The sequence below is a fragment of the Ranitomeya imitator genome, chromosome 1, assembly GCF_032444005.1.
Source record: "Ranitomeya imitator isolate aRanImi1 chromosome 1, aRanImi1.pri, whole genome shotgun sequence".
NCBI classification, from domain to species: domain Eukaryota; kingdom Metazoa; phylum Chordata; class Amphibia; order Anura; family Dendrobatidae; genus Ranitomeya; species Ranitomeya imitator.
In genome coordinates, this window is record NC_091282.1 from 829555459 (window position 1) to 829580411 (window position 24953).

At 48.1% G+C, this 24953-nt stretch overlaps 4 pseudogenes; all 4 read left to right on the forward strand.

Annotated features, from left to right (window-relative positions):
* Positions 1-6669: 6669 nt before the first annotated feature.
* On the forward strand, positions 6670-6788 carry LOC138659848 (5S ribosomal RNA; annotated as a pseudogene).
* Positions 6789-7645: 857 nt separating this feature from the next.
* Positions 7646-7764, forward strand: LOC138659850 (5S ribosomal RNA; annotated as a pseudogene).
* A 9119-nt stretch (positions 7765-16883) lies between these two features.
* LOC138659852 (5S ribosomal RNA) lies at positions 16884-17002 on the forward strand (annotated as a pseudogene).
* A 1247-nt stretch (positions 17003-18249) lies between these two features.
* LOC138659853 (5S ribosomal RNA) lies at positions 18250-18368 on the forward strand (annotated as a pseudogene).
* Positions 18369-24953: the final 6585 nt, after the last annotated feature.

Sequence of the window (24953 nt, forward strand, 5' to 3'; positions counted from 1 at the left end):
CCAGCATGGGAGACTGGCTGGGAATTCCTGGTACCGTTGACATGCTTTTTAGTTTTCATCAAAGCTTTGTATTACGATTCTCTTCCTCTTGAAAAAACTTGCGGAGTTGCTAACAATCCATCAATGGCCGCACTAAGCTCAATGTTCCTGCCTTCGTCAGATCACAAATGCAAAGTAGCTTGAGGCTGGGCAAGTATCAGCTTGGTAGACTGGCAGGGAATCCCTGGCACGGTTCCCACATTGTTTTGTTTTTATCAAAGCTTACACTTACGATTTTTTCCGCTTGAAAAGACCCGCACAGGTGCTAACTGTCTGTCAATGGCCACTCTAAGCTGAATGTGCCTGCCCTCGTCAGATCGCAAATGCAAAGCAGCTTGAGGCTGGGCAAGTACCAGCATGGGAGACTGGCTGGGAATCCCTGGTGCCATTGACGTTTCTTTTTTTTTTCATCAAAGCTTACCCTTACGATTCTATTCCTCTTGAAAAGGCCCGCAGAGTTGCTCACTATCTGTCAATGGCCACTCTAAGCTGAATGTGCCTGCTCTCGTCAGATCGCAAATGCTAAGCAGCTTGAGGCTGGGCAAGTACCAGCATGGGAGACTGGCTGGGAATCCCTGGTACCGTTGACGTGCTTTTTGTTTTTATCAAAGCTTACCCTTACGATTTTTTTCCGCTTGAAAAGACCCGCACTGGTGCTAACTATCTGTCAACGGTCACTCTAAGCTGAATGTGCCTGCCCTCTTCAGATCGCAAATGCTTAGCAGCTTGAGGCTGGGCAAGTACCAGCATGGGAGACTGGCTGGGAATCCCTGGTACCGCTGACGTGCTTTTTGTTTTTATCAAAGCTTACACTTACGATTTTTTTCCGCTTGAAAAGACCCGCACTGGTGCTAACGATCTGTCAACGGTCACTCTAAGCTGAATGTGCCTGCCCTCGTCAGATCGCAAATGCAAAGCAGCTTGAGGCTGGGCAAGTACCAGCATGGGAGACTGGCTGGGAATCCCTGGTACCGTTGACGTGCTTTTTGTTTTTATCAAAGCTTACCCTTACGATTTTTTTCCGCTTGAAAAGACCCGCACTGGTGCTAACTATCTGTCAACGGTCACTCTAAGCTGAATGTGCCTGCCCTCGTCAGATCGCAAATGCAAAGCAGCTTGAGGCTGGGCAAGTACCAGCATGGGAGACTGGCTGGGAATCCCTGGTACCGTTGACGTGCTTTTTGTTTTTATCAAAGCTTACCCTTACGATTTTTTTCCGCTTGAAAAGACCCGCACTGGTGCTAACTATCGGTCAACGGTCACTCTAAGCTGAATGTGCCTGCCCTCGTCAGATCGCAAATGCAAAGCAGCTTGAGGCTGGGCAAGTACCAGCATGGGAGACTGGCTGGGAATCCCTGGTACCGTTAACGTGCTTTTTGTTTTTATCAAAGCTTACCCTTACGATTTTTTGCCGCTTGAAAAGACCCAAATTTGTGCTACAGACCTATCTGTCAATTACTTCTTTATGCTGAATGGGCCTGCCCTCGTCAGATCGCAAATGCTGAGCTACTTGAGGCTGGGCAAGTACCAGCATGGGAGACTGGCTGGGAATTCCTGGTACCGTTGACATGCTTTTTAGTTTTCATCAAAGCTTTGTATTACGATTCTCTTCCTCTTGAAAAAACTTGCGGAGTTGCTAACAATCCATCAATGGCCGCACTAAGCTCAATGTTCCTGCCTTCGTCAGATCACAAATGCAAAGTAGCTTGAGGCTGGGCAAGTATCAGCTTGGTAGACTGGCAGGGAATCCCTGGCACGGTTCCCACATTGTTTTGTTTTTATCAAAGCTTACACTTACGATTTTTTCCGCTTGAAAAGACCCGCACAGGTGCTAACTGTCTGTCAATGGCCACTCTAAGCTGAATGTGCCTGCCCTCGTCAGATCGCAAATGCAAAGCAGCTTGAGGCTGGGCAAGTACCAGCATGGGAGACTGGCTGGGAGTTCCTGGTGCCATTGACGTTTCTTTTTTTTTCATCAAAGCTTACCCTTACGATTCTATTCCTCTTGAAAAGGCCCGCAGAGTTGCTCACTATCTGTCAATGGCCACTCTAAGCTGAATGTGCCTGCTCTCGTCAGATCGCAAATGCTAAGCAGCTTGAGGCTGGGCAAGTACCAGCATGGGAGACTGGCTGGGAATCCCTGGTACCGTTGACGTGCTTTTTGTTTTTATCAAAGCTTACCCTTACGATTTTTTTCCGCTTGAAAAGACCCGCACTGGTGCTAACTATCTGTCAACGGTCACTCTAAGCTGAATGTGCCTGCCCTCGTCAGATCGCAAATGCAAAGCAGCTTGAGGCTGGGCAAGTACCAGCATGGGAGACTGGCTGGGAATCCCTGGTACCGTTGACGTGCTTTTTGTTTTTATCAAAGCTTACCCTTACGATTTTTTTCCGCTTGAAAAGACCCGCACTGGTGCTAACTATCTGTCAACGGTCACTCTAAGCTGAATGTGCCTGCCCTCGTCAGATCGCAAATGCAAAGCAGCTTGAGGCTGGGCAAGTACCAGCATGGGAGACTGGCTGGGAATCCCTGGTACCGTTGACGTGCTTTTTGTTTTTATCAAAGCTTACCCTTACGATTTTTTTCCGCTTGAAAAGACCCGCACTGGTGCTAACTATCTGTCAACGGTCACTCTAAGCTGAATGTGCCTGCCCTCGTCAGATCGCAATTGCAAAGCAGCTTGAGGCTGGGCAAGTACCAGCATGGGAGACTGGCTGGGAATCCCTGGTACCGTTGACGTGCTTTTTGTTTTTATCAAAGCTTACCCTTACGATTTTTTTCCGCTTGAAAAGACCCGCACTGGTGCTAATGATCTGTCAACGGTCACTCTAAGCTGAAGACCCAAATTTGTGCTACAGACCTATCTGTCAATTACTTCTTTATGCTGAATGGGCCTGCCCTCGTCAGATCGCAAATGCTGAGCTACTTGAGGCTGGGCAAGTACCAGCATGGGAGACTGGCTGGGAATTCCTGGTACCGTTGACATGCTTTTTAGTTTTCATCAAAGCTTTGTATTACGATTCTCTTCCTCTTGAAAAAACTTGCGGAGTTGCTAACAATCCATCAATGGCCGCACTAAGCTCAATGTTCCTGCCTTCGTCAGATCACAAATGCAAAGTAGCTTGAGGCTGGGCAAGTATCAGCTTGGTAGACTGGCAGGGAATCCCTGGCACGGTTCCCACATTGTTTTGTTTTTATCAAAGCTTACACTTACGATTTTTTCCGCTTGAAAAGACCCGCACAGGTGCTAACTGTCTGTCAATGGCCACTCTAAGCTGAATGTGCCTGCCCTCGTCAGATCGCAAATGCAAAGCAGCTTGAGGCTGGGCAAGTACCAGCATGGGAGACTGGCTGGGAATCCCTGGTGCCATTGACGTTTCTTTTTTTTTCATCAAAGCTTACCCTTACGATTCTATTCCTCTTGAAAAGGCCCGCAGAGTTGCTCACTATCTGTCAATGGCCACTCTAAGCTGAATGTGCCTGCTCTCGTCAGATCGCAAATGCTAAGCAGCTTGAGGCTGGGCAAGTACCAGCATGGGAGACTGGCTGGGAATCCCTGGTACCGCTGACGTGCTTTTTGTTTTTATCAAAGCTTACCCTTACGATTTTTTTCCGCTTGAAAAGACCCGCACTGGTGCTAACTATCTGTCAACGGTCACTCTAAGCTGAATGTGCCTGCCCTCGTCAGATCGCAAATGCAAAGCAGCTTGAGGCTGGGCAAGTACCAGCATGGGAGACTGGCTGGGAATCCCTGGTACCGTTGACGTGCTTTTTGTTTTTATCAAAGCTTACCCTTACGATTTTTTTCCGCTTGAAAAGACCCGCACTGGTGCTAACTATCTGTCAACGGTCACTCTAAGCTGAATGTGCCTGCCCTCGTCAGATCGCAATTGCAAAGCAGCTTGAGGCTGGGCAAGTACCAGCATGGGAGACTGGCTGGGAATCCCTGGTACCGTTGACGTGCTTTTTGTTTTTATCAAAGCTTACCCTTACGATTTTTTTCCGCTTGAAAAGACCCGCACTGGTGCTAACGATCTGTCAACGGTCACTCTAAGCTGAAGACCCAAATTTGTGCTACAGACCTATCTGTCAATTACTTCTTTATGCTGAATGGGCCTGTCCTCGTCAGATCGCAAATGCTGAGCTACTTGAGGCTGGGCAAGTACCAGCATGGGAGACTGGCTGGGAATTCCTGGTACCGTTGACATGCTTTTTAGTTTTCATCAAAGCTTTGTATTACGATTCTCTTCCTCTTGAAAAAACTTGCGGAGTTGCTAACAATCCATCAATGGCCGCACTAAGCTCAATGTTCCTGCCTTCGTCAGATCACAAATGCAAAGTAGCTTGAGGCTGGGCAAGTATCAGCTTGGTAGACTGGCAGGGAATCCCTGGCACGGTTCCCACATTGTTTTGTTTTTATCAAAGCTTACACTTACGATTTTTTCCGCTTGAAAAGACCCGCACAGGTGCTAACTGTCTGTCAATGGCCACTCTAAGCTGAATGTGCCTGCCCTCGTCAGATCGCAAATGCAAAGCAGCTTGAGGCTGGGCAAGTACCAGCATGGGAGACTGGCTGGGAATCCCTGGTGCCATTGACGTTTCTTTTTTTTTCATCAAAGCTTACCCTTACGATTCTATTCCTCTTGAAAAGGCCCGCAGAGTTGCTCACTATCTGTCAATGGCCACTCTAAGCTGAATGTGCCTGCTCTCGTCAGATCGCAAATGCTAAGCAGCTTGAGGCTGGGCAAGTACCAGCATGGGAGACTGGCTGGGAATCCCTGGTACCGTTGACGTGCTTTTTGTTTTTATCAAAGCTTACCCTTACGATTTTTTTCCGCTTGAAAAGACCCGCACTGGTGCTAACTATCTGTCAACGGTCACTCTAAGCTGAATGTGCCTGCCCTCTTCAGATCGCAAATGCTTAGCAGCTTGAGGCTGGGCAAGTACCAGCATGGGAGACTGGCTGGGAATCCCTGGTACCGCTGACGTGCTTTTTGTTTTTATCAAAGCTTACACTTACGATTTTTTTCCGCTTGAAAAGACCCGCACTGGTGCTAACGATCTGTCAACGGTCACTCTAAGCTGAATGTGCCTGCCCTCGTCAGATCGCAAATGCAAAGCAGCTTGAGGCTGGGCAAGTACCAGCATGGGAGACTGGCTGGGAATCCCTGGTACCGTTGACGTGCTTTTTGTTTTTATCAAAGCTTACCCTTACGATTTTTTTCCGCTTGAAAAGACCCGCACTGGTGCTAACTATCTGTCAACGGTCACTCTAAGCTGAATGTGCCTGCCCTCGTCAGATCGCAAATGCAAAGCAGCTTGAGGCTGGGCAAGTACCAGCATGGGAGACTGGCTGGGAATCCCTGGTACCGTTGACGTGCTTTTTGTTTTTATCAAAGCTTACCCTTACGATTTTTTTCCGCTTGAAAAGACCCGCACTGGTGCGAACTATCTGTCAACGGTCACTCTAAGCTGAATGTGCCTGCCCTCGTCAGATCGCAAATGCAAAGCAGCTTGAGGCTGGGCAAGTACCAGCATGGGAGACTGGCTGGGAATCCCTGGTACCGTTAACGTGCTTTTTGTTTTTATCAAAGCTTACCCTTACGATTTTTTGCCGCTTGAAAAGACCCAAATTTGTGCTACAGACCTATCTGTCAATTACTTCTTTATTCTGAATGGGCCTGCCCTCGTCAGATCGCAAATGCTGAGCTACTTGAGGCTGGGCAAGTACCAGCATGGGAGACTGGCTGGGAATTCCTGGTACCGTTGACATGCTTTTTAGTTTTCATCAAAGCTTTGTATTACGATTCTCTTCCTCTTGAAAAAACTTGCGGAGTTGCTAACAATCCATCAATGGCCGCACTAAGCTCAATGTTCCTGCCTTCGTCAGATCACAAATGCAAAGTAGCTTGAGGCTGGGCAAGTATCAGCTTGGTAGACTGGCAGGGAATCCCTGGCACGGTTCCCACATTGTTTTGTTTTTATCAAAGCTTACACTTACGATTTTTTCCGCTTGAAAAGACCCGCACAGGTGCTAACTGTCTGTCAATGGCCACTCTAAGCTGAATGTGCCTGCCCTCGTCAGATCGCAAATGCAAAGCAGCTTGAGGCTGGGCAAGTACCAGCATGGGAGACTGGCTGGGAATCCCTGGTGCCATTGACGTTTCTTTTTTTTTCATCAAAGCTTACCCTTACGATTCTATTCCTCTTGAAAAGGCCCGCAGAGTTGCTCACTATCTGTCAATGGCCACTCTAAGCTGAATGTGCCTGCTCTCGTCAGATCGCAAATGCTAAGCAGCTTGAGGCTGGGCAAGTACCAGCATGGGAGACTGGCTGGGAATCCCTGGTACCGTTGACGTGCTTTTTGTTTTTATCAAAGCTTACCCTTACGATTTTTTTCCGCTTGAAAAGACCCGCACTGGTGCTAACGATCTGTCAATGGTCACTCTAAGCTGAATGTGCCTGCCCTCGTCAGATCGCAAATGCAAAGCAGCTTGAGGCTGGGCAAGTACCAGCATGGGAGACTGGCTGGGAATCCCTGGTACCGTTGACGTGCTTTTTGTTTTTATCAAAGCTTACCCTTACGATTTTTTTCCGCTTGAAAAGACCCGCACTGGTGGTAACTATCTGTCAACGGTCACTCTAAGCTGAATGTGCCTGCCCTCGTCAGATCGCAAATGCAAAGCAGCTTGAGGCTGGGCAAGTACCAGCATGGGAGACTGGCTGGGAATCCCTGGTACCGTTGACATGCTTTTTAGTTTTCATCAAAGCTTTGTATTACGATTCTCTTCCTCTTGAAAAAACTTGCGGAGTTGCTAACAATCCATCAATGGCCGCACTAAGCTCAATGTTCCTGCCTTCGTCAGATCACAAATGCAAAGTAGCTTGAGGCTGGGCAAGTATCAGCTTGGTAGACTGGCAGGGAATCCCTGGCACGGTTCCCACATTGTTTTGTTTTTATCAAAGCTTACACTTACGATTTTTTCCGCTTGAAAAGACCCGCACAGGTGCTAACTGTCTGTCAATGGCCACTCTAAGCTGAATGTGCCTGCCCTCGTCAGATCGCAAATGCAAAGCAGCTTGAGGCTGGGCAAGTACCAGCATGGGAGACTGGCTGGGAATCCCTGGTGCCATTGACGTTTCTTTTTTTTTCATCAAAGCTTACCCTTACGATTCTATTCCTCTTGAAAAGGCCCGCAGAGTTGCTCACTATCTGTCAATGGCCACTCTAAGCTGAATGTGCCTGCTCTCATCAGATCGCAAATGCTAAGCAGCTTGAGGCTGGGCAAGTACCAGCATGGGACACTGGCTGGGAATCCCTGGTACCGCTGACGTGCTTTTTGTTTTTATCAAAGCTTACCCTTACGATTTTTTTCCGCTTGAAAAGACCCGCACTGGTGCTAACGATCTGTCAATGGTCACTCTAAGCTGAGTGTGCCTTCCCTCGTCAGATCACAAATGCAAAGCAGCTTGAGGCTGGGCAAGTACCAGCATGGGAGACTGGCTGGGAATCCCTGGTACCGTTGACGTGCTTTTTGTTTTTATCAAAGCTTACCCTTACGATTTTTTTCCGCTTGAAAAGACCCGCACTGGTGCTAACTATCTGTCAACGGTCACTCTAAGCTGAATGTGCCTGCCCTCGTCAGATCGCAAATGCAAAGCAGCTTGAGGCTGGGCAAGTACCAGCATGGGAGACTGGCTGGGAATCCCTGGTACCGTTGACATGCTTTTTTGTTTTCATCAAAGCTTTGTATTACGATTCTCTTCCTCTTGAAAAAACTTGCGGAGTTGCTAACAATCCATCAATGGCCGCACTAAGCTCAATGTTCCTGCCTTCGTCAGATCACAAATGCAAAGTAGCTTGAGGCTGGGCAAGTATCAGCTTGGTAGACTGGCAGGGAATCCCTGGCACGGTTCCCACATTGTTTTGTTTTTATCAAAGCTTACACTTACGATTTTTTCCGCTTGAAAAGACCCGCACAGGTGCTAACTGTCTGTCAATGGCCACTCTAAGCTGAATGTGCCTGCCCTCGTCAGATCGCAAATGCTAAGCAGCTTGAGGCTGGGCAAGTACCAGCATGGGAGACTGGCTGGGAATCCCTGGTACCGTTGACGTGCTTTTTGTTTTTATCAAAGCTTACCCTTACGATTTTTTTCCGCTTGAAAAGACCCGCACTGGTGCTAACTATCTGTCAACGGTCACTCTAAGCTGAATGTGCCTGCCCTCTTCAGATCGCAAATGCAAAGCAGCTTGAGGCTGGGCAAGTACCAGCATGGGAGACTGGCTGGGAATCCCTGGTACCGTTGACGTGCTTTTTGTTTTTATCAAAGCTTACCCTTACGATTTTTTTCCGCTTGAAAAGACCCGCACTGGTGCTAACTATCTGTCAACGGTCACTCTAAGCTGAATGTGCCTGCCCTCGTCAGATCGCAAATGCAAAGCAGCTTGAGGCTGGGCAAGTACCAGCATGGGAGACTGGCTGGGAATCCCTGGAACCGTTAACGTGCTTTTTGTTTTTATCAAAGCTTACCCTTACGATTTTTTTCCGCTTGAAAAGACCCGCACTGGTGCTAACTATCTGTCAACGGTCACTCTAAGCTGAATGTGCCTGCCCTCGTCAGATCGCAAATGCAAAGCAGCTTGAGGCTGGGCAAGTACCAGCATGGGAGACTGGCTGGGAATCCCTGGTACCGTTAACGTGCTTTTTGTTTTTATCAAAGCTTACCCTTACGATTTTTTGCCGCTTGAAAAGACCCAAATTTGTGCTACAGACCTATCTGTCAATTACTTCTTTATGATGAATGGGCCTGCCCTCGTCAGATCGCAAATGCTGAGCTACTTGAGGCTGGGCAAGTACCAGCATGGGAGACTGGCTGGGAATTCCTGGTACCGTTGACATGCTTTTTAGTTTTCATCAAAGCTTTGTATTACGATTCTCTTCCTCTTGAAAAAACTTGCGGAGTTGCTAACAATCCATCAATGGCCGCACTAAGCTCAATGTTCCTGCCTTCGTCAGATCACAAATGCAAAGTAGCTGGAGGCTGGGCAAGTATCAGCTTGGTAGACTGTCAGGGAATCCCTGGCACGGTTCCCACATTGTTTTGTTTTTATCAAAGCTTACACTTACGATTTTTTCCGCTTGAAAAGACCCGCACAGGTGCTAACTGTCTGTTAATGGCCACTCTAAGCAGAATGTGCCTGCCCTCGTCAGATCGCAAATGCAAAGCAGCTTGAGGCTGGGCAAGTACCAGCATGGGAGACTGGCTGGGAATCCCTGGTGCCATTGACGTTTCTTTTTTTTTCATCAAAGCTTACCCTTACGATTCTATTCCTCTTGAAAAGGCCCGCAGAGTTGCTCACTATCTGTCAATGGCCACTCTAAGCTGAATGTGCCTGCTCTCGTCAGATCGCAAATGCTAAGCAGCTTGAGGCTGGGCAAGTACCAGCATGGGAGACTGGCTGGGAATCCCTGGTACCGTTGACGTGCTTTTTGTTTTTATCAAAGCTTACCCTTACGATTTTTTTCCGCTTGAAAAGACCCGCACTGGTGCTAACTATCTGTCAACGGTCACTCTAAGCTGAATGTGCCTGCCCTCTTCAGATCGCAAATGCAAAGCAGCTTGAGGCTGGGCAAGTACCAGCATGGGAAACTGGCTGGGAATCCCTGGTACCGTTGACGTGCTTTTTGTTTTTATCAAAGCTTACCCTTACGATTTTTTTCCGCTTGAAAAGACCCGCACTGGTGCTAACTATCTGTCAACGGTCACTCTAAGCTGAATGTGCCTGCCCTCGTCAGATCGCAATTGCAAAGCAGCTTGAGGCTGGGCAAGTACCAGCATGGGAGACTGGCTGGGAATCCCTGGTACCGTTGACGTGCTTTTTGTTTTTATCAAAGCTTACCCTTACGATTTTTTTCCGCTTGAAAAGACCCGCACTGGTGCTAACGATCTGTCAACGGTCACTCTAAGCTGAAGACCCAAATTTGTGCTACAGACCTATCTGTCAATTACTTCTTTATGCTGAATGGGCCTGCCCTCGTCAGATCGCAAATGCTGAGCTACTTGAGGCTGGGCAAGTACCAGCATGGGAGACTGGCTGGGAATTCCTGGTACCGTTGACATGCTTTTTAGTTTTCATCAAAGCTTTGTATTACGATTCTCTTCCTCTTGAAAAAACTTGCGGAGTTGCTAACAATCCATCAATGGCCGCACTAAGCTCAATGTTCCTGCCTTCGTCAGATCACAAATGCAAAGTAGCTTGAGGCTGGGCAAGTATCAGCTTGGTAGACTGGCAGGGAATACCTGGCACGGTTCCCACATTGTTTTGTTTTTATCAAAGCTTACACTTACGATTTTTTCCGCTTGAAAAGACCCGCACAGGTGCTAACTGTCTGTCAATGGCCACTCTAAGCTGAATGTGCCTGCCCTCGTCAGATCGCAAATGCAAAGCAGCTTGAGGCTGGGCAAGTACCAGCATGGGAGACTGGCTGGGAATCCCTGGTGCCATTGACGTTTCTTTTTTTTTCATCAAAGCTTACCCTTACGATTCTATTCCTCTTGAAAAGGCCCGCAGAGTTGCTCACTATCTGTCAATGGCCACTCTAAGCTGAATGTGCCTGCTCTCGTCAGATCGCAAATGCTAAGCAGCTTGAGGCTGGGCAAGTACCAGCATGGGAGACTGGCTGGGAATCCCTGGTACCGTTGACGTGCTTTTTGTTTTTATCAAAGCTTACCCTTACGATTTTTTTCCGCTTGAAGAGACCCGCACTGGTGCTAACTATCTGTCAACGGTCACTCTAAGCTGAATGTGCCTGCCCTCTTCAGATCGCAAATGCTTAGCAGCTTGAGGCTGGGCAAGTACCAGCATGGGAGACTGGCTGGGAATCCCTGGTACCGTTGACGTGCTTTTTGTTTTTATCAAAGCTTACCCTTACGATTTTTTTCCGCTTGAAAAGACCCGCACTGGTGCTAACTATCTGTCAACGGTCACTCTAAGCTGAATGTGCCTGACCTCGTCAGATCGCAAATGCAAAGCAGCTTGAGGCTGGGCAAGTACCAGCATGGGAGACTGGCTGGGAATCCCTGGTACCGTTGACGTGCTTTTTGTTTTTATCAAAGCTTACCCTTACGATTTTTTTCCGCTTGAAAAGACCCGCACTGGTGCTAACTATCTGTCAACGGTCACTCTAAGCTGAATGTGCCTGCCCTCGTCAGATCGCAAATGCAAAGCAGCTTGAGGCTGGGCAAGTACCAGCATGGGAGACTGGCTGGGAATCCCTGGTACCGTTGACGTGCTTTTTGTTTTTATCAAAGCTTACCCTTACGATTTTTTTCCGCTTGAAAAGACCCGCACTGGTGCTAACTATCTGTCATCGGTCACTCTAAGCTGAATGTGCCTGCCATCGTCAGATCGCAAATGCAAAGCAGCTTGAGGCTGGGCAAGTACCAGCATGGGAGACTGGCTGGGAATCCCTGGTACCGTTAACGTGCTTTTTGTTTTTATCAAAGCTTACCCTTACGATTTTTTGCCGCTTGAAAAGACCCAAATTTGTGCTACAGACCTATCTGTCAATTACTTCTTTATGCTGAATGGGCCTGCCCTCGTCAGATCGCAAATGCTGAGCTACTTGAGGCTGGGCAAGTACCAGCATGGGAGACTGGCTGGGAATTCCTGGTACCGTTGACATGCTTTTTAGTTTTCATCAAAGCTTTGTATTACGATTCTCTTCCTCTTGAAAAAACTTGCGGAGTTGCTAACAATCCATCAATGGCCGCACTAAGCTCAATGTTCCTGCCTTCGTCAGATCACAAATGCAAAGTAGCTTGAGGCTGGGCAAGTATCAGCTTGGTAGACTGGCAGGGAATCCCTGGCACGGTTCCCACATTGTTTTGTTTTTATCAAAGCTTACACTTACGATTTTTTCCGCTTGAAAAGACCCGCACAGGTGCTAACTGTCTGTTAATGGCCACTCTAAGCTGAATGTGCCTGCCCTCGTCAGATCGCAAATGCAAAGCAGCTTGAGGCTGGGCAAATACCAGCATGGGAGACTGGCTGGGAATCCCTGGTGCCATTGACGTTTCTTTTTTTTTCATCAAAGCTTACCCTTACGATTCTATTCCTCTTGAAAAGGCCCGCAGAGTTGCTCACTATCTGTCAATGGCCACTCTAAGCTGAATGTGCCTGCTCTCGTCAGATTGCAAATGCTAAGCAGCTTGAGGCTGGGCAAGTACCAGCATGGGAGACTGGCTGGGAATCCCTGGTACCGTTGACGTGCTTTTTGTTTTTATCAAAGCTTACGCTTACGATTTTTTTCCGCTTGAAAAGACCCGCACTGGTGCTAACTATCTGTCAACGGTCACTCTAAGCTGAATGTGCCTGCCCTCTTCAGATCGCAAATGCAAAGCAGCTTGAGGCTGGGCAAGTACCAGCATGGGAGACTGGCTGGGAATCCCTGGTACCGTTGACGTGCTTTTTGTTTTTATCAAAGCTTACCCTTACGATTTTTTTCCGCTTGAAAAGACCCGCACTGGTGCTAACTATCTGTCAACGGTCACTCTAAGCTGAATGTGCCTGCCCTCTTCAGATCGCAAATGCTTAGCAGCTTGAGGCTGGGCAAGTACCAGCATGGGAGACTGGCTGGGAATCCCTGGTACCGCTGACGTGCTTTTTGTTTTTATCAAAGCTTACCCTTACGATTTTTTTCCGCTTGAAAAGACCCGCACTGGTGCTAACGATCTGTCAACGGTCACTCTAAGCTGAATGTGCCTGCCCTCGTCAGATCGCAAATGCAAAGCAGCTTGAGGCTGGGCAAGTACCAGCATGGGAGACTGGCTGGGAATCCCTGGTACCGTTGACGTGCTTTTTGTTTTAATCAAAGCTTACCCTTACGATTTTTTTCCGCTTGAAAAGACCCGCACTGGTGCTAACTATCTGTCAACGGTCACTCTAAGCTGAATGTGCCTGCCCTCGTCAGATCGCAAATGCAAAGCAGCTTGAGGCTGGGCAAGTACCAGCATGGGAGACTGGCTGGGAATCCCTGGTACCGTTGACGTGCTTTTTGTTTTTATCAAAGCTTACCCTTACGATTTTTTTCCGCTTGAAAAGACCCGCACTGGTGCTAACTATCTGTCAACGGTCACTCTAAGCTGAATGTGCCTGCCCTCGTCAGATCGCAAATGCAAAGCAGCTTGAGGCTGGGCAAGTACCAGCATGGGAGACTGGCTGGGAATCCCTGGTACCGTTAACGTGCTTTTTGTTTTTATCAAAGCTTACCCTTACGATTTTTTGCCGCTTGAAAAGACCCAAATTTGTGCTACAGACCTATCTGTCAATTACTTCTTTATTCTGAATGCGCCTGCCCTCGTCAAATCGCAAATGCTGAGCTACTTGAGGCTGGGCAAGTACCAGCATGGGAGACTGGCTGGGAATTCCTGGTACCGTTGACATGCTTTTTAGTTTTCATCAAAGCTTTGTATTACGATTCTCTTCCTCTTGAAAAAACTTGCGGAGTTGCTAACAATCCATCAATGGCCGCACTAAGCTCAATGTTCCTGCCTTCGTCAGATCACAAATGCAAAGTAGCTTGAGGCTGGGCAAGTATCAGCTTGGTAGACTGGCAGGGAATCCCTGGCACGGTTCCCACATTGTTTTGTTTTTATCAAAGCTTACACTTACGATTTTTTCCGCTTGAAAAGACCCGCACAGGTGCTAACTGTCTGTCAATGGCCACTCTAAGCTGAATGTGCCTGCCCTCGTCAGATCGCAAATTTAAAGCAGCTTGAGGCTGGGCAAGTACCAGCATGGGAGACTGGCTGGGAATCCCTGGTGCCATTGACGTTTCTTTTTTTTTCATCAAAGCTTACCCTTACGATTCTATTCCTCTTGAAAAGGCCCGCAGAGTTGCTCACTATCTGTCAATGGCCACTCTAAGCTGAATGTGCCTGCTCTCGTCAGATCGCAAATGCTAAGCAGCTTGAGGCTGGGCAAGTACCAGCATGGGAGACTGGCTGGGAATCCCTGGTACCGTTGACGTGCTTTTTGTTTTTATCAAAGCTTACCCTTACGATTTTTTTCCGCTTGAAAAGACCCGCACTGGTGCTAACGATCTGTCAATGGTCACTCTAAGCTGAATGTGCCTGCCCTCGTCAGATCGCAAATGCAAAGCAGCTTGAGGCTGGGCAAGTACCAGCATGGGAGACTGGCTGGGAATCCCTGGTACCGTTGACGTGCTTTTTGTTTTTATCAAAGCTTACCCTTACGATTTTTTTCCGCTTGAAAAGACCCGCACTGGTGCTAACTATCTGTCAACGGTCACTCTAAGCTGAATGTGCCTGCCCTCGTCAGATCGCAAATGCAAAGCAGCTTGAGGCTGGGCAAATACCAGCATGGGAGACTGGCTGGGAATCCCTGGTACCGTTGACATGCTTTTTAGTTTTCATCAAAGCTTTGTATTACGATTCTCTTCCTCTTGAAAAAACTTGCGGAGTTGCTAACAATCCATCAATGGCCGCACTGAGCTCAATGTTCCTGCCTTCGTCAGATCACAAATGCAAAGTAGCTTGAGGCTGGGCAAGTATCAGCTTGGTAGACTGGCAGGGAATCCCTGGCACGGTTCCCACATTGTTTTGTTTTTATCAAAGCTTACACTTACGATTTTTTCCGCTTGAAAAGACCCGCACAGGTGCTAACTGTCTGTCAATGGCCACTCTAAGCTGAATGTGCCTGCCCTCGTCAGATCGCAAATGCAAAGCAGCTTGAGGCTGGGCAAGTACCAGCATGGGAGACTGGCTGGGAATCCCTGGTGCCATTGACGTTTCTTTTTTTTTCATCAAAGCTTACCCTTACGATTCTATTCCTCTTGAAAAGGCCCGCAGAGTTGCTCACTATCTGTCAATGGCCACTCTAAGCTGAATGTGCCAGCTCTCGTCAGATCGCAAATGCTAAGCAGCTTGAGGCTGGGCAAGTACCAGCATGGGACACTGGCTGGGAATCCCTGGTACCGCTGACGTGCTTTTTGTTTTTATCAAAGCTTACCCTTACGATTTTTTTCCGCTTGAAAAGACCCGCACTGGTGCTAACGATCTGTCAATGGTCACTCTAAGCTGAATGTGCCTGCCCTCGTCAGATCGCAAATGCAAAGCAGCTTGAGGCTGGGCAAGTACCAGCATGGGAGACTGGCTGGGAATCCCTGGTACCGTTGACGTGCTTTTTGTTTTTATCAAAGCTTACCCTTACGATTTTTTTCCGCTTGAAAAGACCCGCACTGGTGCTAACTATCTGTCAACGGTCACTCTAAGCTGAATGTGCCTGCCCTCGTCAGATCGCAAATGCAAAGCAGCTTGAGGCTGGGCAAGTACAGCATGGGAGACTGGCTGGGAATCCCTGGTACCGTTGACGTGCTTTTTGTTTTTATCAAAGCTTACCCTTACGATTTTTTTCCGCTTGAAAAGACCCGCACTGGTGCTAACTATCTGTCAACGGTCACTCTAAGCTGAATGTGCCTGCCCTCGTCAGATCGCTAATGCAAAGCAGCTTGAGGCTGGGCAAGTACCAGCATGGGAGACTGGCTGGGAATCCCTGGTACCGTTAACGTGCTTCTTGTTTTTATCAAAGCTTACCCTTACGATTTTTTGCCGCTTGAAAAGACCCAAATTTGTGCTACAGACCTATCTGTCAATTACTTCTTTATTCTGAATGGGCCTGCCCTCGTCAGATCGCAAATGCTGAGCTACTTGAGGCTGGGCAAGTACCAGCATGGGAGACTGGCTGGGAATTCCTGGTACCGTTGACATGCTTTTTAGTTTTCATCAAAGCTTTGTATTACGATTCTCTTCCTCTTGAAAAAACTTGCGGAGTTGCTAACAATCCATCAATGGCCGCACTAAGCTCAATGTTCCTGCCTTCGTCAGATCACAAATGCAAAGTAGCTTGAGGCTGGGCAAGTATCAGCTTGGTAGACTGGCAGGGAATCCCTGGCACGGTTCCCACATTGTTTTGTTTTTATCAAAGCTTACACTTACGATTTTTTCCGCTTGAAAAGACCCGCACAGGTGCTAACTGTCTGTCAATGGCCACTCTAAGCTGAATGTGCCTGCCCTCGTCAGATCGCAAATGCAAAGCAGCTTGAGGCTGGGCAAGTACCAGCATGGGAGACTGGCTGGGAATCCCTGGTGCCATTGACGTTTCTTTTTTTTTCATCAAAGCTTACCCTTACGATTCTATTCCTCTTGAAAAGGCCCGCAGAGTTGCTCACTATCTGTCAATGGCCACTCTAAGCTGAATGTGCCTGCTCTCGTCAGATCGCAAATGCTAAGCAGCTTGAGGCTGGGCAAGTACCGGCATGGGAGACTGTCTGGGAATCCCTGGTACCGTTGACGTGCTTTTTGTTTTTATCAAAGCTTACCCTTACGATTTTTTTCCGCTTGAAAAGACCCGCACTGGTGCTAATTATCTGTCAACGGTCACTCTAAGCTGAATGTGCCTGCCCTCTTCAGATCGCAAATGCAAAGCAGCTTGAGGCTGGGCAAGTACCAGCATGGGAGACTGGCTGGGAATCCCTGGTACCGTTGACGTGCTTTTTGTTTTTATCAAAGCTTACCCTTACGATTTTTTTCCGCTTGAAAAGACCCGCACTGGTGCTAACTATCTGTCAACGGTCACTCTAAGCTGAATGTTCCTGCCCTCGTCAGATCGCAAATGCAAAGCAGCTTGAGGCTGGGCAAGTACCAGCATGGGAGACTGGCTGGGAATCCCTGGTACCGTTGACGTGCTTTTTGTTTTTATCAAAGCTTACCCTTACGATTTTTTTCCGCTTGAAAAGACCCGCACTGGTGCTAACTATCTGTCAACGGTCACTCTAAGCTGAATGTGCCTGCCCTCGTCAGATCGCAAATGCAAAGCAGCTTGAGGCTGGGCAAGTACCAGCATGGGAGACTGGCTGGGAATCCCTGGTACCGTTGACATGCTTTTTAGTTTTCATCAAAGCTTTGTATTACGATTCTCTTCCTCTTGAAAAAACTTGCGGAGTTGCTAACAATCCATCAATGGCCGCACTAAGCTCAATGTTCCTGCCTTCGTCAGATCACAAATGCAAAGTAGCTTGAGGCTGGGCAAGTATCAGCTTGGTAGACTGGCAGGGAATCCCTGGCACGGTTCCCACATTGTTTTGTTTTTATCAAAGCTTACACTTACGATTTTTTCCGCTTGAAAAGACCCGCACAGGTGCTAACTGTCTGTCAATGGCCACTCTAAGCTGAATGTGCCTGCCCTCGTCAGATCGCAAATGCAAAGCAGCTTGAGGCTGGGCAAGTACCAGCATGGGAGACTGGCTGGGAATCCCTGGTGCCATTGACGTTTCTTTTTTTTTCATCAAAGCTTACCCTTACGATTCTATTCCTCTTGAAAAGGCCCGCAGAGTTGCTCACTATCTGTCAATGGCCACTCTAAGCTGAATGTGCCTGCTCTCGTCAGATCGCAAATGCTAAGCAGCTTGAGGCTGGGCAAGTACCAGCATGGGAGACTGGCTGGGAATCCCTGGTACCGCTAACGTGCTTTTTGTTTTTATCAAAGCTTACCCTTACGATTTTTTTCCGCTTGAAAAGACCCGCACTGGTGCTAACGATCTGTCAATGGTCACTCTAAGCTGAATGTGCCTGCCCTCGTCAGATCGCAAATGCAAAGCAGCTTGAGGCTGGGCAAGTACCAGCATGGGAGACTGGCTGGGAATCCCTGGTACCGTTGACGTGCTTCTTGTTTTTATCAAAGCTTACCCTTACGATTTTTTTCCGCTTGAAAAGACCCGCACTGGTGCTAACTATCTGTCAACGGTCACTCTAAGCTGAATGTGCCTGCCCTCGTCAGATCGCAATTGCAAAGCAGCTTGAGGCTGGGCAAGTACCAGCATGGGAGACTGGCTGGGAATCCCTGGTACCGTTGACGTGCTTTTTGTTTTTATCAAAGCTTACCCTTACGATTTTTTTCCACTTGAAAAGACCCGCACTGGTGCTAACTATCTGTCAACGGTCACTCTAAGCTGAATGTGCCTGCCCTCGTCAGATCGCAAATGCAAAGCAGCTTGAGGCTGGGCAAGTACCAGCATGGGAGACTGGCTGGGAATCCCTGGTACCGTTGACGTGCTTTTTGTTTTTATCAAAGCTTACCCTTACGATTTTTTTCCGCTTGAAAAGACCCGCACTGGTGCTAACTATCTGTCAACGGTCACTCTAAGCTGAATGTGCCTGCCCTCGTCAGATCGCAAATGCAAAGCAGCTTGAGGCTGGGCAAGTACCAGCATGGGAGACTGGCTGGGAATCCCTGGTACCGTTGACATGCTTTTTAGTTTTCATCAAAGCTTTGTATTACGATTCTCTTCCTCTTGAAAAAACTTGCGGAGTTGCTAACAATCCATCAATGGCCGCACTAAGCTCAATGTTCCTGCCTTCGTCAGATCACAAATGCAAAGTAGCTTGAGGCTGGGCAAGTATCAGCTTGGTAGACTGGCAGGGAATCCCTGGCACGGTTCCCACATTGTTTTGTTTTTATCAAAGCTTACACTTACGATTTTTTCCGCTTGAAAAGACCCGCACAGGTGCTAACTGTCTGTCAATGGCCACTCTAAGCTGAATGTGCCTGCCCTCGTCAGATCGCAAATGCAAAGCAGCTTGAGGCTGGGCAAGTACCAGCATGGGAGACTGGCTGGGAATCCCTGGTGCCATTGACGTTTCTTTTTTTTTCATCAAAGCTTACCCTTACGATTCTATTCCTCTTGAAAAGGCCCGCAGAGTTGCTCACTATCTGTCAATGGCCACTCTAAGCTGAATGTGCCTGCTCTCGTCAGATCGCAAATGCTAAGCAGCTTGAGGCTGGGCAAGTACCAGCATGGGAGACTGGCTGGGAATCCCTGGTACCGCTAACGTGCTTTTTGTTTTTATCAAAGCTTACCCTTACGATTTTTTTCCGCTTGAAAAGACCCGCACTGGTGCTAACGATCTGTCAATGGTCACTCTAAGCTGAATGTGCCTGCCCTCGTCAGATCGCAAATGCAAAGCAGCTTGAGGCTGGGCAAGTACCAGCATGGGAGACTGGCTGGGAATCCCTGGTACCGTTGACGTGCTTTTTGTTTTTATCAAAGCTTACCCTTACGATTTTTTTCCGCTTGAAAAGACCCGCACTGGTGCTAACTATCTGTCAACGGTCACTCTAAGCTGAATGTGCCTGCCCTCGTCAGATCGCAATTGCAAAGCAGCTTGAGGCTGGGCAAGTACCAGCATGGGAGACTGGCTGGGAATCCCTGGTACCGTTGACGTGCTTTTTGTTTTTATCAAAGCTTACCCTTACGATTTTTTTCCGCTTGAAAAGACCCGCACTGGTGCTAACTATCTGTCAACGGTCACTCTAAGCTGAATGTGCCTGCCCTCGTCAGATCGCAAATGCAAAGCAGCTTGAGGCTGGGCAAGTACCAGCATGGGAGACTGGCTGGGAATCCCTGGTACCGTTGACGTGCTTTTTGTTTTTATCAAAGCTTACCCTTACGATTTTTTTCCGCTTGAAAAGACCCGCACTGGTGCTAACTATCGGTCAACGGTCACTCTAAGCTGAATGTGCCTGCCCTCGTCAGATCGCAAATGCAAAGCAGCTTGAGGCTGGGCAAGTACCAGCATGGGAGACTGGCTGGGAATCCCTGGTACCGTTAACGTGCTTTTTGTTTTTATCAAAGCTTACCCTTACGATTTTTTGCCGCTTGAAAAGACCCAAATTTGTGCTACAGACCTATCTGTCAATTACTTCTTTATGCTGAATGGGCCTGCCCTCGTCAGATCGCAAATGCTGAGCTACTTGAGGCTGGGCAAGTACCAGCATGGGAGACTGGCTGGGAATTCCTGGTACCGTTGACATGCTTTTTAGTTTTCATCAAAGCTTTGTATTACGATTCTCTTCCTCTTGAAAAAACTTGCGGAGTTGCTAACAATCCATCAATGGCCGCACTAAGCTCAATGTTCCTGCCTTCGTCAGATCACAAATGCAAAGTAGCTTGAGGCTGGGCAAGTATCAGCTTGGTAGACTGGCAGGGAATCCCTGGCACGGTTCCCACATTGTTTTGTTTTTATCAAAGCTTACACTTACGATTTTTTCCGCTTGAAAAGACCCGCACAGGTGCTAACTGTCTGTCAATGGCCACTCTAAGCTGAATGTGCCTGCCCTCGTCAGATCGCAAATGCAAAGCAGCTTGAGGCTGGGCAAGTACCAGCATGGGAGACTGGCTGGGAGTTCCTGGTGCCATTGACGTTTCTTTTTTTTTCATCAAAGCTTACCCTTACGATTCTATTCCTCTTGAAAAGGCCCGCAGAGTTGCTCACTATCTGTCAATGGCCACTCTAAGCTGAATGTGCCTGCTCTCGTCAGATCGCAAATGCTAAGCAGCTTGAGGCTGGGCAAGTACCAGCATGGGAGACTGGCTGGGAATCCCTGGTACCGTTGACGTGCTTTTTGTTTTTATCAAAGCTTACCCTTACGATTTTTTTCCGCTTGAAAAGACCCGCACTGGTGCTAACTATCTGTCAACGGTCACTCTAAGCTGAATGTGCCTGCCCTCTTCAGATCGCAAATGCAAAGCAGCTTGAGGCTGGGCAAGTACCAGCATGGGAGACTGGCTGGGAATCCCTGGTACCGTTGACGTGCTTTTTGTTTTTATCAAAGCTTACCCTTACGATTTTTTTCCGCTTGAAAAGACCCGCACTGGTGCTAACTATCTGTCAACGGTCACTCTAAGCTGAATGTGCCTGCCCTCGTCAGATCGCAAATGCAAAGCAGCTTGAGGCTGGGCAAGTACCAGCATGGGAGACTGGCTGGGAATCCCTGGTACCGTTGACGTGCTTTTTGTTTTTATCAAAGCTTACCCTTACGATTTTTTTCCGCTTGAAAAGACCCGCACTGGTGCTAACTATCTGTCAACGGTCACTCTAAGCTGAATGTGCCTGCCCTCGTCAGATCGCAATTGCAAAGCAGCTTGAGGCTGGGCAAGTACCAGCATGGGAGACTGGCTGGGAATCCCTGGTACCGTTGACGTGCTTTTTGTTTTTATCAAAGCTTACCCTTACGATTTTTTTCCGCTTGAAAAGACCCGCACTGGTGCTAATGATCTGTCAACGGTCACTCTAAGCTGAAGACCCAAATTTGTGCTACAGACCTATCTGTCAATTACTTCTTTATGCTGAATGGGCCTGCCCTCGTCAGATCGCAAATACTGAGCTACTTGAGGCTGGGCAAGTACCAGCATGGGAGACTGGCTGGGAATTCCTGGTACCGTTGACATGCTTTTTAGTTTTCATCAAAGCTTTGTATTACGATTCTCTTCCTCTTGAAAAAACTTGCGGAGTTGCTAACAATCCATCAATGGCCGCACTAAGCTCAATGTTCCTGCCTTCGTCAGATCACAAATGCAAAGTAGCTTGAGGCTGGGCAAGTATCAGCTTGGTAGACTGGCAGGGAATCCCTGGCACGGTTCCCACATTGTTTTGTTTTTATCAAAGCTTACACTTACGATTTTTTCCGCTTGAAAAGACCCGCACAGGTGCTAACTGTCTGTCAATGGCCACTCTAAGCTGAATGTGCCTGCCCTCGTCAGATCGCAAATGCAAAGCAGCTTGAGGCTGGGCAAGTACCAGCATGGGAGACTGGCTGGGAATCCCTGGTGCCATTGACGTTTCTTTTTTTTTCATCAAAGCTTACCCTTACGATTCTATTCCTCTTGAAAAGGCCCGCAGAGTTGCTCACTATCTGTCAATGGCCACTCTAAGCTGAATGTGCCTGCTCTCGTCAGATCGCAAATGCTAAGCAGCTTGAGGCTGGGCAAGTACCAGCATGGGAGACTGGCTGGGAATCCCTGGTACCGCTGACGTGCTTTTTGTTTTTATCAAAGCTTACCCTTACGATTTTTTTCCGCTTGAAAAGACCCGCACTGGTGCTAACTATCTGTCAACGGTCACTCTAAGCTGAATGTGCCTGCCCTCGTCAGATCGCAAATGCAAAGCAGCTTGAGGCTGGGCAAGTACCAGCATGGGAGACTGGCTGGGAATCCCTGGTACCGTTGACGTGCTTTTTGTTTTTATCAAAGCTTACCCTTACGATTTTTTTCCGCTTGAAAAGACCCGCACTGGTGCTAACTATCTGTCAACGGTCACTCTAAGCTGAATGTGCCTGCCCTCGTCAGATCGCAATTGCAAAGCAGCTTGAGGCTGGGCAAGTACCAGCATGGGAGACTGGCTGGGAATCCCTGGTACCGTTGACGTGCTTTTTGTTTTTATCAAAGCTTACCCTTACGATTTTTTTCCGCTTGAAAAGACCCGCACTGGTGCTAACGATCTGTCAACGGTCACTCTAAGCTGAAGACCCAAATTTGTGCTACAGACCTATCTGTCAATTACTTCTTTATGCTGAATGGGCCTGTCCTCGTCAGATCGCAAATGCTGAGCTACTTGAGGCTGGGCAAGTACCAGCATGGGAGACTGGCTGGGAATTCCTGGTACCGTTGACATGCTTTTTAGTTTTCATCAAAGCTTTGTATTACGATTCTCTTCCTCTTGAAAAAACTTGCGGAGTTGCTAACAATCCATCAATGGCCGCACTAAGCTCAATGTTCCTGCCTTCGTCAGATCACAAATGCAAAGTAGCTTGAGGCTGGGCAAGTATCAGCTTGGTAGACTGGCAGGGAATCCCTGGCACGGTTCCCACATTGTTTTGTTTTTATCAAAGCTTACACTTACGATTTTTTCCGCTTGAAAAGACCCGCACAGGTGCTAACTGTCTGTCAATGGCCACTCTAAGCTGAATGTGCCTGCCCTCGTCAGATCGCAAATGCAAAGCAGCTTGAGGCTGGGCAAGTACCAGCATGGGAGACTGGCTGGGAATCCCTGGTGCCATTGACGTTTCTTTTTTTTTCATCAAAGCTTACCCTTACGATTCTATTCCTCTTGAAAAGGCCCGCAGAGTTGCTCACTATCTGTCAATGGCCACTCTAAGCTGAATGTGCCTGCTCTCGTCAGATCGCAAATGCTAAGCAGCTTGAGGCTGGGCAAGTACCAGCATGGGAGACTGGCTGGGAATCCCTGGTACCGTTGACGTGCTTTTTGTTTTTATCAAAGCTTACCCTTACGATTTTTTTCCGCTTGAAAAGACCCGCACTGGTGCTAACTATCTGTCAACGGTCACTCTAAGCTGAATGTGCCTGCCCTCTTCAGATCGCAAATGCTTAGCAGCTTGAGGCTGGGCAAGTACCAGCATGGGAGACTGGCTGGGAATCCCTGGTACCGCTGACGTGCTTTTTGTTTTTATCAAAGCTTACACTTACGATTTTTTTCCGCTTGAAAAGACCCGCACTGGTGCTAACGATCTGTCAACGGTCACTCTAAGCTGAATGTGCCTGCCCTCGTCAGATCGCAAATGCAAAGCAGCTTGAGGCTGGGCAAGTACCAGCATGGGAGACTGGCTGGGAATCCCTGGTACCGTTGACGTGCTTTTTGTTTTTATCAAAGCTTACCCTTACGATTTTTTTCCGCTTGAAAAGACCCGCACTGGTGCTAACTATCTGTCAACGGTCACTCTAAGCTGAATGTGCCTGCCCTCGTCAGATCGCAAATGCAAAGCAGCTTGAGGCTGGGCAAGTACCAGCATGGGAGACTGGCTGGGAATCCCTGGTACCGTTGACGTGCTTTTTGTTTTTATCAAAGCTTACCCTTACGATTTTTTTCCGCTTGAAAAGACCCGCACTGGTGCTAACTATCGGTCAACGGTCACTCTAAGCTGAATGTGCCTGCCCTCGTCAGATCGCAAATGCAAAGCAGCTTGAGGCTGGGCAAGTACCAGCATGGTAGACTGGCTGGGAATCCCTGGTACCGTTAACGTGCTTTTTGTTTTTATCAAAGCTTACCCTTACGATTTTTTGCCGCTTGAAAAGACCCAAATTTGTGCTACAGACCTATCTGTCAATTACTTCTTTATGCTGAATGGGCCTGCCCTCGTCAGATCGCAAATGCTGAGCTACTTGAGGCTGGGCAAGTACCAGCATGGGAGACTGGCTGGGAATTCCTGGTACCGTTGACATGCTTTTTAGTTTTCATCAAAGCTTTGTATTACGATTCTCTTCCTCTTGAAAAAACTTGCGGAGTTGCTAACAATCCATCAATGGCCGCACTAAGCTCAATGTTCCTGCCTTCGTCAGATCACAAATGCAAAGTAGCTTGAGGCTGGGCAAGTATCAGCTTGGTAGACTGGCAGGGAATCCCTGGCACGGTTCCCACATTGTTTTGTTTTTATCAAAGCTTACACTTACGATTTTTTCCGCTTGAAAAGACCCGCACAGGTGCTAACTGTCTGTCAATGGCCACTCTAAGCTGAATGTGCCTGCCCTCGTCAGATCGCAAATGCAAAGCAGCTTGAGGCTGGGCAAGTACCAGCATGGGAGACTGGCTGGGAGTTCCTGGTGCCATTGACGTTTCTTTTTTTTTCATCAAAGCTTACCCTTACGATTCTATTCCTCTTGAAAAGGCCCGCAGAGTTGCTCACTATCTGTCAATGGCCACTCTAAGCTGAATGTGCCTGCTCTCGTCAGATCGCAAATGCTAAGCAGCTTGAGGCTGGGCAAGTACCAGCATGGGAGACTGGCTGGGAATCCCTGGTACCGTTGACGTGCTTTTTGTTTTTATCAAAGCTTACCCTTACGATTTTTTTCCGCTTGAAAAGACCCGCACTGGTGCTAACTATCTGTCAACGGTCACTCTAAGCTGAATGTGCCTGCCCTCTTCAGATCGCAAATGCAAAGCAGCTTGAGGCTGGGCAAGTACCAGCATGGGAGACTGGCTGGGAATCCCTGGTACCGTTGACGTGCTTTTTGTTTTTATCAAAGCTTACCCTTACGAT